The sequence below is a fragment of the Mauremys mutica genome, chromosome 2 (assembly GCF_020497125.1).
Source record: "Mauremys mutica isolate MM-2020 ecotype Southern chromosome 2, ASM2049712v1, whole genome shotgun sequence".
Lineage (NCBI taxonomy): Eukaryota > Metazoa > Chordata > Testudines > Geoemydidae > Mauremys > Mauremys mutica.
In genome coordinates this window covers 114,228,500-114,243,848 of record NC_059073.1, presented here as the reverse complement: position 1 = coordinate 114,243,848, position 15,349 = coordinate 114,228,500, and the positions used below count along the sequence as shown (strand labels likewise).

General features: G+C 40.7%; 1 protein-coding gene across 8 annotated transcripts in view; it reads left to right on the top strand.

Moving 5' to 3' along the window:
• Positions 1 to 15,349, top strand: part of ATXN1 (ataxin 1) — a 291,406-nt gene that overhangs the window by 101,710 nt on the left and 174,347 nt on the right. The window lies entirely within an intron of this gene.

The window sequence follows — 15,349 nt, the reverse complement described above, 5'->3', positions numbered from 1 at the left end:
AGCCTCTCTGTGCTTCAGTTCCCTGTCTATAAAAGTGACAGCTGATCATAGAATATCAAGGTTGGAAGGGACCTCAGGAGGTCATCTAGTCCAACCCTGTGCTCAGAGCAGGACTAATCCCCAGACAGATTGTTATGCCAGTTCCCTAAATAGCCCCCTCAAGGATTGAACTCACAATGATGGGTTTAGTAGGCCAGTGCTCAAACCACTGAGCTATTCCTCCCCCAATGTGAAGCATAGTAGTTCCATACCTCACAGGGATGTTTGTGATGATATACATGATGATTGAGAGGTACTCAGATACTGTAGTATTGGAGGCCATATAAGTACCCAAGATATATAGGTAGGATATAAGCAGTGTTGTTGGATAATCTTGGCCAAATCAAGGAGGGTTTCGTGAATGAGGGGAATAACTGTCTGACATGTCATGCTCAGAATGTGTGTGTGAAGTTCGGCGTCCATGTGGAGAGAGACTGTTTAACTATGGAACCCAAAGAAATATGTAGGAAAAGAGTGTCAAATTATAGCAAAGGGAGCATTTTAAAATGTTTTTTCTGCAAGGTGTAGCAAATATTTTACCAAAAATTGACATTGGAAATGCAATTGTTCTGTGAAGAGCTATTGGGCCAAGTTTGGAGATGGAATTTAATCATTCAAGTGTGAAACAGAAGGATTTAAAGTTCTGCTTTTAAATTACAAATTTCAAATTAACCTTCGCTGTGGAGTCGCTACTGACATCTCCATAATATCATTGTTGGTACTAATGTCTGTTTGTACATCAGTTCACAAAGAAACATTTCAGATAGAAACATTCTAGGCTCATAACAAAAATTCCACCTTGAGTTTCTGGTGACAAACCAGCAGGGCTTTGCTGTCATGGTTGGTGATGTCAGTGTAATTTCTCTAGAGTTTTCATTAACCTGAGGTCCCGGATCTCCTCCTCCCTGTGGACTGCTCAGGGCATGTTGATTTTAGACACCCAGTATCCCTTGGGAAAGGACACTTCCCTTGTTTTGTTGTGTTCCTTTCCCCAGCTGCGCAGCTCCTGGTCTGTTCTTTGAACTTTCCAGCTTCTGTGCTTTGTTCCTGGTGCTGGCAGTCCAGTGTAGTTGACAAAAATCCTACTTCACAAAGCTTTAAAAGAACAGGAGTGCAGTAAATTTAATTTGACTGCCAGCACCCAGAGCAGAGCACAGTTGGGAAAGCGGCAGAGGGGACTGGGGTGTGGGCAAATAGAAGGGGCAGCGAACATACAACAGTGGATCATGGGTGGGAGAAAGGGGAGAAGAAGAGGCAACGTATAGGGGATAAGAAAGGAGGTTGGAGAATAAAGGAAGGGTGAGATTAATGAATAATTTAAAAACATTAGTTTACTAACCTTTTTAGTGCCCTGCTGACATGCAGTACGTGTCAGGCAAAGCCACAACTTGCATAGCCAGTGTGCCGGCCTCATTGAAATCAATTGCAAAACTCTCATTGACTTCAGTGGACCAGGATTTCACCCATGTTTAATGCGTGCCCCATGTTGCTGAGGTTTGTCATGTCACAGTATATACGTTCATTGAGTACACATGGCATGCTGATATGCACAAGGTTAACCTAAGCGTGACTGTAAATCTGTGGGGAATGGGCTAGCCTGGGTAACTCCATTGATTCCAGCAGTTACGTGAATGTAGAATTGGAGTAACACCATGGTGAGTTAGACCCTTCATTTTTTCCTCAGGTGGAAGGTCTGTAGGGGGAATTATATTGCATATATGCTTGGTAATATATTTTTAGTAAAACCTTTATAATATCACTTTGGTTAATATCTGCGCTTCACTTCTTAGTATTAAATCTGACAGTTTGATTCTGCAAAGTATCCTTGATATACGAACAAATTCCTATTTAATGTTGCAACCAGACAAACATCATTATATTTTCCTCTCCTGGCTTCTTTTTGAAATTTTGAATTCCAAATAAAACACTTCTTTTGCTCAGTTGCTAGGATTCATGGCAGAAATAACCTGCCACCTGAAGTATCAGTGAATGAAATGTATACAGAAATGATGAGGTAGTGAGAGTGTTGTTGTGCTTTTCCTGTTGACATTGCTCAGTTTATAATAGAGCCTATCATGCTATGGCATTCCTGCATATGGACAGCACTTTACAGTACGGAAAAGATATATGCATAGAATGTATTGTTATTAGAGAGCAATGGTGCATAGTTCTGTTGTGAACTAATTTTGCTTTTCATGTTCAAAACGTCTTTAGGTGTTATGTACAATAAAATGATTTACACTGTTATGTAAATCTTACATTAAATAGGTTGGAATGTAAAATTAATATATTCACAGTGAAGGAATAACAATGTTCTATGTACAATTTCCATGCAGGCAACTGCAGTACAACATTGCTAATCTTCACACGATATAATTCATCTTCCCGTCTCATCATAAATTAAACATCCAAGTACTGTAGTCTGTTTTCCCAATCCGAAAGTCCCGATTCAGGAAAGCACATATGCATGTGCTTAAGTCCACCCCAACTCAAGATAGCACTTTAAATCCTATTGAAGTCAAGGAGGTGTTTAAGTTAAACAGATACTTAAATGCAGTTCTGAACAGAGACGATTTTCTGAATTGGAGCCCAAGAGTCTTTAATATTTGTACACAATATACTACAGCACATTTAGTAGTACGTGATGAGGTATTCGTCTAAATAATGAAACTCCAATTAAAATATATTTTGTAATGCTTGCTTTTTTCTGTTTGTTCACTAATTAATTTAAAGTAATATTAACTTGGAACAGATATCTCAATTATTAATGCAAAGTTTTGCTGTAAGTTTAATACAGTGTTAAGGGTGAGAATGTGAGTGAACAGAAATCAGGAAATTCATTATAAAGTTTTGTTCTGCAACCTGAGGCCCAAGGCACAGATACTGTGTGTTATAATATACAGTATGCATTTTGTTAAATTGCTTTGCAAAATCATCCAGAAAACTGTTAGCAAAAACCTACCAGACAGTTCTTATTCACACACACACACACACACACACACACACACACACACACACACACACACACACACACACACACACACACACCACTTTCACATCCTCTGCACTGTGCATCCCCAGCACCACCTTATAAAGCGTTAAAAATAAGAGCAACACTCTCCCTCCAGTTCTTCATCCACTTTGTAGGTTACCTTTAACTATGGTGCCACACTGAAAACAGTGGTGTTCCATGGGTATGGAGAGGGCAGAATTTTTCTGTTACTAAGGCTGCATCTACATGGGGATAAAAAACCTGTGGCTGGCTCGTGAGGGTCAGGCTCTAGGGCTGAAAAATTGCTGTTTCGGCTTGGGCTGGAGCTCAAGCTCTGAGACCCTGTGAGAGTGTGGAGGGTCCCAGAGTTCAAGCCTGAACCCAAACATCTACACAGCCGTTTTTAGCCCCCGGAGCCCTGCAAGCCCAAGTCAGCTGACCCAGGCCAGCCAACTGCAGGGCGTTAATCTCTGTGTAGATGTACCCAGAGAGAGCTGACTGCTAACCAGGCTTTTCTAGAAACTATGTAAAAGAACAAGTTAAATTGTGAAATAAAAGACTGGAAAACACACATGAGCAGAACCCAAATGACCATCATTAGTCCCTTTTCTCAGATACAGACTGAAGAATTTGTAATGTTTCATTCTTGTTAGCATCAAATACTTTGTTTGGTGCTATTGTTTTAGCCACAGCTGGAATAAGTACTTATTGCACTGGGTCTTCAACTATGAAGGTGATACATAGTGACTGGAAATTATTTGTACATAATCTGCTTAGTTATGTTATCTCCTAAATGCATATGATGTCATGTCATTTCAAATGGTATCTAATGACTTTATGATCCGTACTCTGTGTCTTGTGATATGAATCAATGTCATCTTATGCACTGCTAAATTTACAGGAATGGCATTGACAATGAAAGTAACATAAATATTGTGGATGCCAGGGATGCTTTTGGGGGGGGTGTGTGTGTGTGTGTGTTATAAGATGGAATACTTTTGCTTTTATATTGATGAACTACGGGAGCAGTGCTATAAATGAAAGTTCTGTGTTTATCCACAGAGGGACTGTGGTAATAATGCTTACTTGACATGGCCTTTGCTGAAAACATAGACTCAGACATCTAGTCTAAGTAAAAATATAACAATAAACAGGACACAGGATTTAATGCATGCAAGTCTCTTAGAGCCTACCAGGGGGCTGCCACAGCATAGTTATACAGGTAGGGAAGCAATAAGGAACCATTATCAATCAGATCTCTCATTCTTCTTTATGTGGCAGTATTAATCTCCCCATAGCTTTTACTAACTCTCCCCATCTCCCCTAAGGCTTCAGTGTTAAACTGCCTCAGACCATTGTACCCAGCTGCTTCCATTTCTGCAGCCTGGCTGAGGCTGGAGGGAGAATCATTCAGGTTACATTATGGAGAACAATATTGGTTGCTGCCCAGAGTCTTTCTCTCTAGATTTGTTCCCTCCCATTGGGACTGTTACTCGTGCTTTTTTAGATGGGGGATTAAAATAAATGTTTCCTATTTTTTTTTAAATACCCACTGTATGTGTCTAAAATGATAGTACTTGTCCCAGCACCCCTTTTAACTTTAAGGTCATATGTGTCTTTTGAACTTGCAAGAGAGTCAATGCCAAAAGGAAACCTTTTTCCCCCCTGACAGAGCAGTTTTTAAATAGTTGCAATCAGTATACAGTGTGGAGCAAATACAACACTGAAGTTTATGGGTGACTGGGCATAAATTTCCTGAGAACATTGTGGACATATTTTCAGTTTACAAAGTTACTATCTGAATTTTTTTTTAACATGTTGAAATTCATTTACAAGTTCTAAACGAATTCCCCTGCTATTGGAGATGTTTATAACCTCTAATTTGCCTACCATTCCCCTTGCAAAGAACAGCAAGAGCTGTAACTGCTGGCAAGAAGCCAGGGCTCTGTCAGAGCCTCTGTGCGGAAGAAAGGCGGGGCTGCACTTTCATTGTACTATTGCATTTGATGGAAGTGAGACACTGTATAAGCTGTTTTACAAATAAACCTACAGTACAACCATCCCTTCAAATAATGCTCTGGAAAGTTGCATATCTAAAAGCAAGAAACTCTTATTGAAGTGGGAAGAGTTGTCTTTGTACTATTAAATGAAAGGTGAGGAAACATTTAAATCCATTCACAAGTTGAAGTGAAGAGAGACATTGCTAGACCAACTTGCTCCAGTAAGTTGCTTTGCAGATTTTTTTTATCATCATGTTGAGATCACTGCTGTTTGCTTGCATTAGAGAATTATTTCTAATTGAGATTTACTTTTGTGTTGTTTTTGCATTTTGGAAAGGGCTGTCCATTTAGGAAAATGATGACAGGTATATGCCAAATTTGGGTAGTTTTTCCTCCAAACTCAGAGAAGTGTCTCATATATTAAACCAGGTTTCTGACCTCATTTCTCAATGGAATTTTAAATGGGGGAAACTAAGAGTACTAATTAGTGCCTCATTAAGTACTTATAGTTGAGTATGATAATTTTCTTGAAAGGATAATGTAGTAGATGAATAAAAGAATTCTCTATTAAAAATGAATACAAAGTCATTTTAAACCAGAGACATTTCATTTATAAAAAATAATAGAATTAAAGCCATATATATTGAATAACTTAGAGACATTGTTAGGCCATTAATTCTAAACACTGACCTACCTTGAAAATGGTCTTACTGCATATGGCCAAATTTTCAAAAGTGCCATCTAAATTTACAACTGTAATTTAGGCCCCAAAATAGCCATTAACATGCCAGCCAACCAAATAGCATGTACAGTTGCAGTAGCTGTATTGCCAAACGTAGACATGGGATTGTGCTATGGCCTCAGTGCATTGACGAACTGTCTACTCAGTTTCACTAGTTCCCCATGTTGTTTGGGTCTTCCAACAGTGGCATGGGAAACATTTTTAAAGTAGGAAATTGTGAATATAAACTCAAAAAAATTATAAAGGGGAATTACAGGCAGGTATATTATCTGATACAATTTTAACTCATTTTTAAAATTTGCCTAGAATGCTAGCCCAGAGCACCCTTTAATACAAATGCTTTATTTGCAAGAAACTCTGTTTAAACTCATGAATTATTGTCGTCAGAGAGAAGAAACATATTGAGAATAGAAAGCAGTTTAATATTCTGATAACAAAATAATTTTAGGTCGTGGCTTTTTCTTTGTGTAGTTTTCATTTATTTCCTCCACTAAAATTCCTCTTGCAGCACGAATGAGCAGATCAGTCTGAGCCTCCTGTTTTTTTGTTGGGCTCCCAGCTGGAAATCCCTCCCTCGATTTTTCCATTGATAAAGAGTAACAAAGGGAATCTAGAATAGAGGAATGGGAGGAAATAGAACAATGTGTACTCTTGGACTTGAATCACAAAAGAGTTAACTAATGTAGATACAGTATTGAACCAGTTGCATTCCTTTCATTGTCAGACTCAATTAGCTGTGGTCTTAACATTTGTAGTTGTCCTCAAAGTCATGTAACAAATCAGCTGTCTATTGTCTTCTTACTGCAGATACTCTGAAAGAGTATTGCAAAGCGTTTTTTTTCTTTTTCATAGACTATTTTATATGACCTTCAGGAATTCCAAGTCGCAACAGGGGGCCAAAGACTATACATACAAAATGCTCTTATTGTTAATTTATAAAATGTGGCTTTCACTAATAAAATAAAAATGTGACATTTATGGAGACCTATTAATGAATGCAGCAGTGTAGGCCCAATTCTGCTTCCAGTGAAACTAAGGGCAGTTGACTTAGATGAGAGCAGATGCAGGCCCTATAAGATACCTGGCTAACATATAGTTTCATTTTATTCTGATAATGGTGGAAATAATAATAATACGTCAAATATTGGAATTATTTAGAATAAAATATTTATAAAACTTATTTTGATGCAATTATATATGATAGTATTTGCAGTTAGCTTTTTGGGGGGAGAAGGGTTATGTATTTGTATTTGAATTTACAATGCTTTAATTTAATATATTTTATGTCCCATCAGTTTTTTATTGCTGAGCTACTGAAGCAATTATTTGTTCTCTAGATTCATTATTATTTTTATTAGTATTGGTATTATTTATTATTTTATATTTATATTGTGCCTAAAGGCCATTACCAGATTGGGACCCATTGTGTCAGGTGCTGTACAGAGATATACTAAGTCCTTGCCCCAAAGAGTTTAGGGCTCCCTCCTGCAAGCACCTTCCATTATCATTGGCTCAGTGGAAAAGGAGAGTGCTCAGCACTGGGCAGGATCGAGCCCCTTTTGCTCTTTCAAGCTGTACCCTGAAGCTGCCATCTTGGCTCATCCTCTGGTCTGAAAGAGTAACTGATGTCCCCCACCCCCATCTTGGCAAAGTGCCATACGATGAAGTCTGTCTTCTCTCTTGTCAACATCACATGTCAAAATACACAAAGTAAATATCCTTAAATCAAACTCTAATCTAAATTAAATCTAAATTCTCAAGGAGCATTTTTCTTGCTTTGCCTATCTGTACATTTCTGTTATCAATGGAAATATTTTTTGGTGAGTTAAAGTGAAATTGACATTTACCCACCTTGACTGATAAAATCTAATCCCTTCAACCCTATCTATTGATTCGATGCATGTGCTTCTTGTTGATTTTTCTAATGAAGTTGTTACCTCCTTTACCAAAAAAAGTGGGGGGGGGGGGGACAAAAGGAAACGGAAAAAGCAAAATACTGTCAACTGAAGCATGAAAACAATCTTTCAATCAGAATGAAGGATAAGAAATTAGTGTGTGCATTCTAAATACAAAGCCAAGGAATTGCTTTCAGATGAAACAAAGCAGAAACTAGGTGAAATATGAGAGATTGTAAATTGATTTCATTGCCCTAGCATTTTAATTCAGTAGGATTCTTGTTTTTGTTAACCCAGAAGGACTGCACTTGGTCAGCACCTACATTTCTTGGGTTTCCCACTGTCGCTCTGCCTGAAACTTTACTCCTGTGGGGATGAATTGGCTCTCAATACATTTGCTGCTTCATCATAATGAAAGCACATATGAAAGGTACAATGTGTCCTCACCCAAGATAGGCTCCCAGGATGGGTACGTTATAGTAGCACAGCCAATTTTTCTTGATAGCTGCTTTGTACAATATACAGAGAGCGCATGCAAATGCAAGATATAGCAGATGAAAATGACTAACTCTGGCAGGATCAAATAGGGTAATGGTTTGTGAACCGAACAGAAATAAAGTTGCACTGCATTAGTCTTAAGAGACTTAAGAGTCTTAAAAAGAAAGCTGTCCCTAATAGTGTGCATTTTGAGTGTTTAGGAAAGGACAAAGTGCCCAGGCACTGAAGGGGAGTGAGGGGTTGGTCACAACAGTACATTGAAATACTCTTGTTGATGTCTTCACTCTACACAGCAGAAATGATCTCTTCTGAAGGTGTTTTTCTATTTAATATGAAAGTGTTAAAACAAACCAACCAACCCAGCCATCACTAGACATTTATCAGAAATCATGGCAATTTATTTGAAAATATTTCGGCTTTGGGCAACTGCGAAGCTAACAGGATGGAAGCAATGCAAGCATCAGCTACAATTATAGCCGCAGTTACCAAAATAAATTTATTTACTGACATTTGAATGTAGCATTAATCTCCAGGGTGTGTGTGTGTTGCTTCCATGTTCTTTCACTATAAGTAGTAGAAGTACAATTCACATGCTTCTAATAGAAAGAACAGTGCAGTCCAGTAGATGGTTATAGGACCGACAGTCAGGAGACTTGGTTTTATTTCTAGCTCTGTCACAGACTCACTGCATGGCCTTGGGCAAGTCACTTCCCCTCATACCTCTCAACCTGCCATGCCCCCAAGTTATTCATGCAGGGAACATAAAATGATGTAGGATTCCTTCCTGTAGTTCAAACAACCCTTTCCGGAGAATTATGGTATGGCCCCTGCATCTGGCCACAGGTTAGGCCGGGAAATGAGCAATCTGCTCACTTCTTTGTGTACAAGGAGTAACACTGGGAGAGACTGTGCATAGAGGGCCAGTTTTTCCAGTGCTCCTCCTGGGATGGTGCAGTTCCATGCTGCTTCCTACACAAGAGAGTGGTGTGAAAGCCTTCACTTTTTAATCTGTGTGAACTTTGGACACAAACCCCTGTGCTCAGGATAGGTCTCCACCTCTGGTGTACAAGTTTTTCTTAGCAAGACAATCTTTACATGACATTTGGGCTGGAAGAGGCCTCATACAGTAAGTCAAGTCCAAACCCCTGCACCTGATGCAAGTTATTTTTTGCACCAGTCCCGTGAGTGTGACAAAACAAGAGAACGGTGTCTGTTAATGAGATGGGCAATGTATAATCTAAGCAAAATTAAAAGTCTCAGATGTGTGTGTTGAGAGAAAAGATGAACTATCGAATTTGAATTCCTTTAAGACTATTAAGAGTTGAAAGTCATTTTATATGTCATTGAAAAGGTAATTTCCCCTGCATTTGCAATAAAGCCTCTCAGTATCACGAGGCATTAATCACCTCCATTCAGCAATATACAAACAAATATGACTTTTTTTTGTAGATTTGATAGAATTTTATTGATTCAAAAGGTTACACTCAACTAGCCAAACCCATTAATTACCACAAGAATGAATGTGCTTATTCCTTGGATAGGGAACCCTATGAATGCATATGAACGTGTACCTGCCATACTCTCACTAGCACAGAAGCAATGGAAACCTCGACTTTGTGCTATCTTCATGAATTCTGACGGTTTCCTCAGGCATTTTGCCTCTCTTATTCATTAGAATTGGGGGCCCATAGTACAGGTTTTTAACTCCTGCTCGGCCAACTCCATTTTCTCTCTATTGTGAAACTGCTGGTCAGACAGATTTCTTGATACAGGTTTTTTTTTTCTGATGGAAAGCAGAACTTGTTTTTTGATCTGAAAATTTCCTCAATTTCCCTCCCCTCTTTTTCCAACAAGCTCAGTTCTGTGCTCTGAAGATGGGGCTTAGCATTCAGGATTTTCACTGTTAAGTATGGAGACTCTGGTACTGGTTTCTCCTCTAGTATCTGTGAACATTATAGGTTAGCCCTTCAGTAGGTGTGAACTGGTATAGCTTCATTAAATGGAGCTGTGCTGATATATATCAGTCAAGGATCTAGCAGCATAGCCTGTATTTTTTAAAGGAATTACTAGAACCATTTGGGACGTCTCTGTATGCCTGTTTCTTCAGGTCTCTTTCACCTATTCTGTACCACGGGTTCTCCCTACTCATGCATTCTCTTTCTCTAGCAGAGCAGAGCTTCTGTTCCAACTCCTGCTACTCAGTGCCTACCCCAAAAACCCCGTTCAGTCTCACTTCTTCTGTTTTCTTATTATTATAAAAGGAAGACTGCCGCTCCCAATTCTTCATGTTTACAGGTAGACACAAGGAGAAAAGGGGCACCACACACAAATGTATGGTTCACACATCCTCGATCCGAACTCTGGCCCTGAAACTTGAGTTAGCGCTTTAACAGTCTAAGGACCAAAAACAGCAATAGCGCAGCACCATTAGTAGCAAACTGTTGGATCTTTGTGGTGCAATGTGTGGGATAGTTTGTGTGGGGTTTGCTAAAGTTTGCAGTATTTTATATGACCTCTAGAGAACTGGATAGTTGCTCTGCAGGTCCAGTTGTGCAGATTCCTGTGATATGTATCCACATTTTTCAGTGGATATCGCTGCATCTGATTTTAACAGTCCCACACATTTAAATTTTTAAATTTTTGTTACTTCATTTCCAGTGAGGAAGTAATATGATAGCAAGGTGGTTTTGTGTTACCAGGTCATACCTTGTTTTTCTGTCAGTTTTTGAGAATGAGACCGAAGGAAAGGGTCAAAACCACTCAATCGTTGTTGTTTATTAATTCAGGTCTGGCAGAGCTTTTTACATTTTGGCCTTTTTTTTGTTTTTCGTTTACATACGGAAAGAAAAAATAGAGTTCCCAGAAAATGAAAAGAGAAATTGGTTAGTGACTGTTTCTGATGAGGAGGAAATGGCGTTGTGCAGGATTAAAATAAAGGTGCCTCTTGGGGGATATATTTGGCATTACAGTGTCACTCTCCAAAAGTGCAGATTTTAAAAGACGAGAATACTTCAGAGACCAAACCGCAGATCTTTTGCCACTTGCTGATGTTCTAAGATGCAGGCATGCTGGTTTATCAGAATATATTTCTCCAGGAAGGCTCTGTGGTGGGGAATATTTAATTGTGCATTGTACTTTGCTGCAGCTGTGGATTTTTCTTTTTTTAAAAATATCTCAGCTGCCGTTCCTGCATCGTCTAGTTAATTCTGTTCCCATTCAGATAGAGCTAATGACAGAATGTTGGGATAATTATATCTTCCATTTCCTTACTGTAGCTTCTTTCATCCTAAAGGACCCATAAGTATTTTACAAACTTCGGTCCGATGCTGCAGTGAGCTCCATGTGGATGGACACCTGCACAGAGCCCAGCTGACTTTATATATGCTGGGATTGCTCTGCATGGAGCAGCTTTCAGGATTGAGGCCTAAACTCAGTGCAGATGGAATTTTAGGAGAAGTTAGCTGTCAAATTAACAAGTGAGCAAATGCGAACTGAGATTTTTTCATGGTTTGGCCAAATTTAGGTGAGATTGCATAGGAAGAGTAAAAGGTACATCCCTGATACAAAGGCCACCCCCCCTGCCAAATTTCCAGAGGTGCTGGAGTTTCTGAGTGAAACAATAAGAATTGTTTTTAATGCGGACAAAACAGTGTGCGTTTCCATAGCCATTTTCTCAGAAATGGCTGACCCTTTATTGCTGAAAAGTTCAGCCTGAGGCAGGCACCTGGCATGGAAAATTTCAGTACAAACGGCTAAATTTTGGCAAAATTATAAGCACCTGGAAATAGGATCTTTATATTAGTAACTGTTGGTCAACCTTAACTTTAGGCGGGTACTTAACTGTAGTACCCACTTTTCAGGACTGTTGGCCATCTGCGCACACCATAAGGATTGTCCTTGCTTAGGTAGCAGCCATTTACCAGGGACAGAGAATTCTCTCACCCTCCAGCAACTGCATAATTAGGAAAAGTATGGTCTTCTTTACTAAGTATGATGGGGAACAGAGCGGCTACCCTTACATCAGAGGAAAAACAGAACTTTTGAGTTCTTCTATTTGGGGATTATGATGACATTTGAAGGTAGCCATGATAAAGATATTGATAGGAGATTAGGAAAAGCAAACACTGCTTTTGGAAGGATGAACAACATCTAGTCAAACAGAGGTCTCCACAGCATGCTATAGATCAGATTATACCATGTGATTGTACTAAACATGCTACTGTGTGAAACAGAGACTTGGGCACTGACAGTAGATAACAAAAAGAGATTGGAGCAGCCCATCACAGACAAAGACAAAATAATAAATAGGGAGCTGGCAGAGCAGGACATGTTAGAAAATATAATGAAAGAAGATTTAGGTGGTAGGGACATGTATACTGTCTGGAAGATGGGAGACATACAAAACAGCAGGGCTGCCCAGAGGATTCAGGGGGCCCGGGGCAAAGCGGGGGAGCTGCGGCACTTGTACTCACCCGGCGGCATCGAAGACCTGGACCGCCGCTAGGCCAGGGCTCGCGGGGCCCCTGTGGGGCCCCTGCGGGGCCTGGGGCAAATTGCCTCACTTGCCCCCCCCCCTCTGGGCGGCCCTGCAAAACAAGGATTTTAATTGGGTACCCAAGGGAGGAAAAAGAAAGTGAGGAAGGTCAAGGAAGAATTGGCAGGAGTTCAGGACAGAGGATATTGAATGCACTGTCTTCAGCTGAGAAGAAGCACCATCACTAGCGAGCAACTATACTCAGGGGAGGAACTGGATTGTCTGATGTATCAATGGCAAAGGAGGAACTAAGATCTAAGGCCGGCCACTGACTCCTTCCCTCTTTCTCTTTCTACTGCTCCCATTCTGTTTGATGCCTTGGAATAAACAAATCAATCCAGTGGGCATTTTTTACCTGATCCCTCTTTTAGTTTGTATTGTGGTTCTTCCTCATCTCCCACCCCTTGAATTAGAAGTGGAGCTGATACTGGCATAATATTCAGTATGGAGGCTGCCTGAGCTCTTCATCTGCCAGCCCCCTTTGCACTGACTGTTCTCAGAAAGCAAACTACCAAGCTTCAGCCGTATCTTCTCTTTGTAAAACTAAGGAGAAGCTGGCAGTGGTTGAGGCACCTGCTGGTTTGTTGAAGCTCTCTTTCACTTTGTCTATGGCCATCAGGACTTGCATAAAAATCATGGTAGGTAGTGGATGTTGCCCTTCTCTCTCTTTCTCCTGTCTAGTCAAATGGCTAATGTAGTCAAAAGTCATCTTGGAGACTCAAGCAGAAAAAGCCATGGTTAGAACAAACGAACTAACCTTCCAGTTTTGGGCCTCCCACTACAGAAAGGGTGTGAACAAATTGGAGAGAGTCTAGTGGCGGGCACCAAAAATGATTAGGGGGCTGGGGCACATGACTTATGAGGAGAGGCTGAGGGAACTGGGATTGTTTAGTCTGCAGAAGAGAAGAGTGAGGCGGGGATCTGATGGCAGTCTTCAACTACCTGAAGGGGGGTTCCAAAGAGGATGGAGCTCGGCTATTCTCAGTGGTGGCAGATGACAGAACAAGGAGCAATGGTCTCAAGTTGCAGTGCGGGAGGTCTAGGTTGGATATTAGAAAAAACTATTTCACTAGGAGGGGAGGTGAAGCACTAGAATGGGTTACCTAGGGAGGTGGTGAAATCTCCCGTCTGGAGCGGTTTTTAAAGCCTGGCTTGACAAAGCCCTGGCTGGGATGATTTAGTTGGTATTGGTCCTGCTTTGAGCAGGGGGTTGGACTGGATGACCTCCTGAGGTCTCTTTCAACCCTAATCTTCCATGATTTTATGAACATTTGTTGGTGTCGGGTTGATCAGGAGAAGAATGCTGCAGTACTCTTCAGAAACATTTCACTTAGGGTTCCTGATAGACACAGAAAGGAGCTCCATATTTCTACTGGAGGATTGTTTCCTGAGGCTAAAGTCTCTGATTATTGTGTTGTCATCTCAGGACTATCCACTATTTCAGTCTCTACTGAATCTGTTGAGAGGAATGGCTTTCTGCCAGTATCTACTTCCATGGGATCAACTTCATCTAAGGCTGTTGAAATAGATTCTTCTTATGGAAGACCTACAGATCAGAATCTTGGATATCAAGTGATGATACTCAAGTAGGTCAAGATGTTCTTTGTACAGTGAACAGTTGCAAATAACAAAATAAAGGGAATGACCCTGCAAGACCCCCAAAAGGCTCTATGGGATGATGGATTCAAGTCTGCTGGGTAGGGGAGCTCATACAGAACCTCCTCTGGTCTAAGACAAATGGTCCTCTTCAGGGATATCTTTCCTCTTTGGAATCTACCAGAGCTCAGAGCTGTCCACCTAGCTCTGGTCAAGTTAGGAAAGGTTTACCAAGATCCTTCCTCTAACATTGTCAATGCTTACATAAATCATCAAGTGGGATTAAGTTGCAGATCTCTTCTCAAGGAAACCCCATCCTTTTCAACCACACAAAATGCCATCTTCAGGTCACACTCTGAGAAAACAATGTGTACTAATACATTGTATAAGCAGGAAGCAAACTCATAGCAGACAGAGAACTTTGAGCAGATCCACATCTCAAACAGTAGTAGAAACTCTGAGGGTATGTCTTCACTACCCACCAGATCGGCGGGCAGCGATCAATCCAGCGGGGATCGATTTATCGCGTCTAGCCTAGATGCGATAAATTGACCCCCGAGCGCTCTCCTGTTGACTCCTGTACTCCAGCACCGCGAGAGGCACAAGCAGAGTCAACAGGGAAGCGGCAGCAGTCGACTCACTGTGGTGAAGACACCACGGTAAGTCGATCTAAGTACATCGACTTCAGCTACGTTATTCACGTAGCTGAAGTTGTGTAACTTAGATTGATTTTCCCCTCCTCCCCCCCAGTGTAGACGAGGCCTAAGAAATCTGCACATACACCTGTTCCGTGCAACAGAAAACCAAAATGTTAAAGGCCTCTGCAACAGATACAGGGGCATGGAGGAAGAGGCCCAAGCTGCCTTCATGATGAAGTGGCTCTTTTGGCCAACCTACACAATTCTTCGTACCTCTGATTTGGAGGGTTATAAAGAAAGTCGCAAAGGATAGTGCCAAATCGTCTTGAGCGTAACGCAGTGGCCAAGCAGTTGTGGTTCGCATGCATGTCAGCTGATAGTAGTCCTCCAGTTGATCTGTCTCTGCAACAAGCCA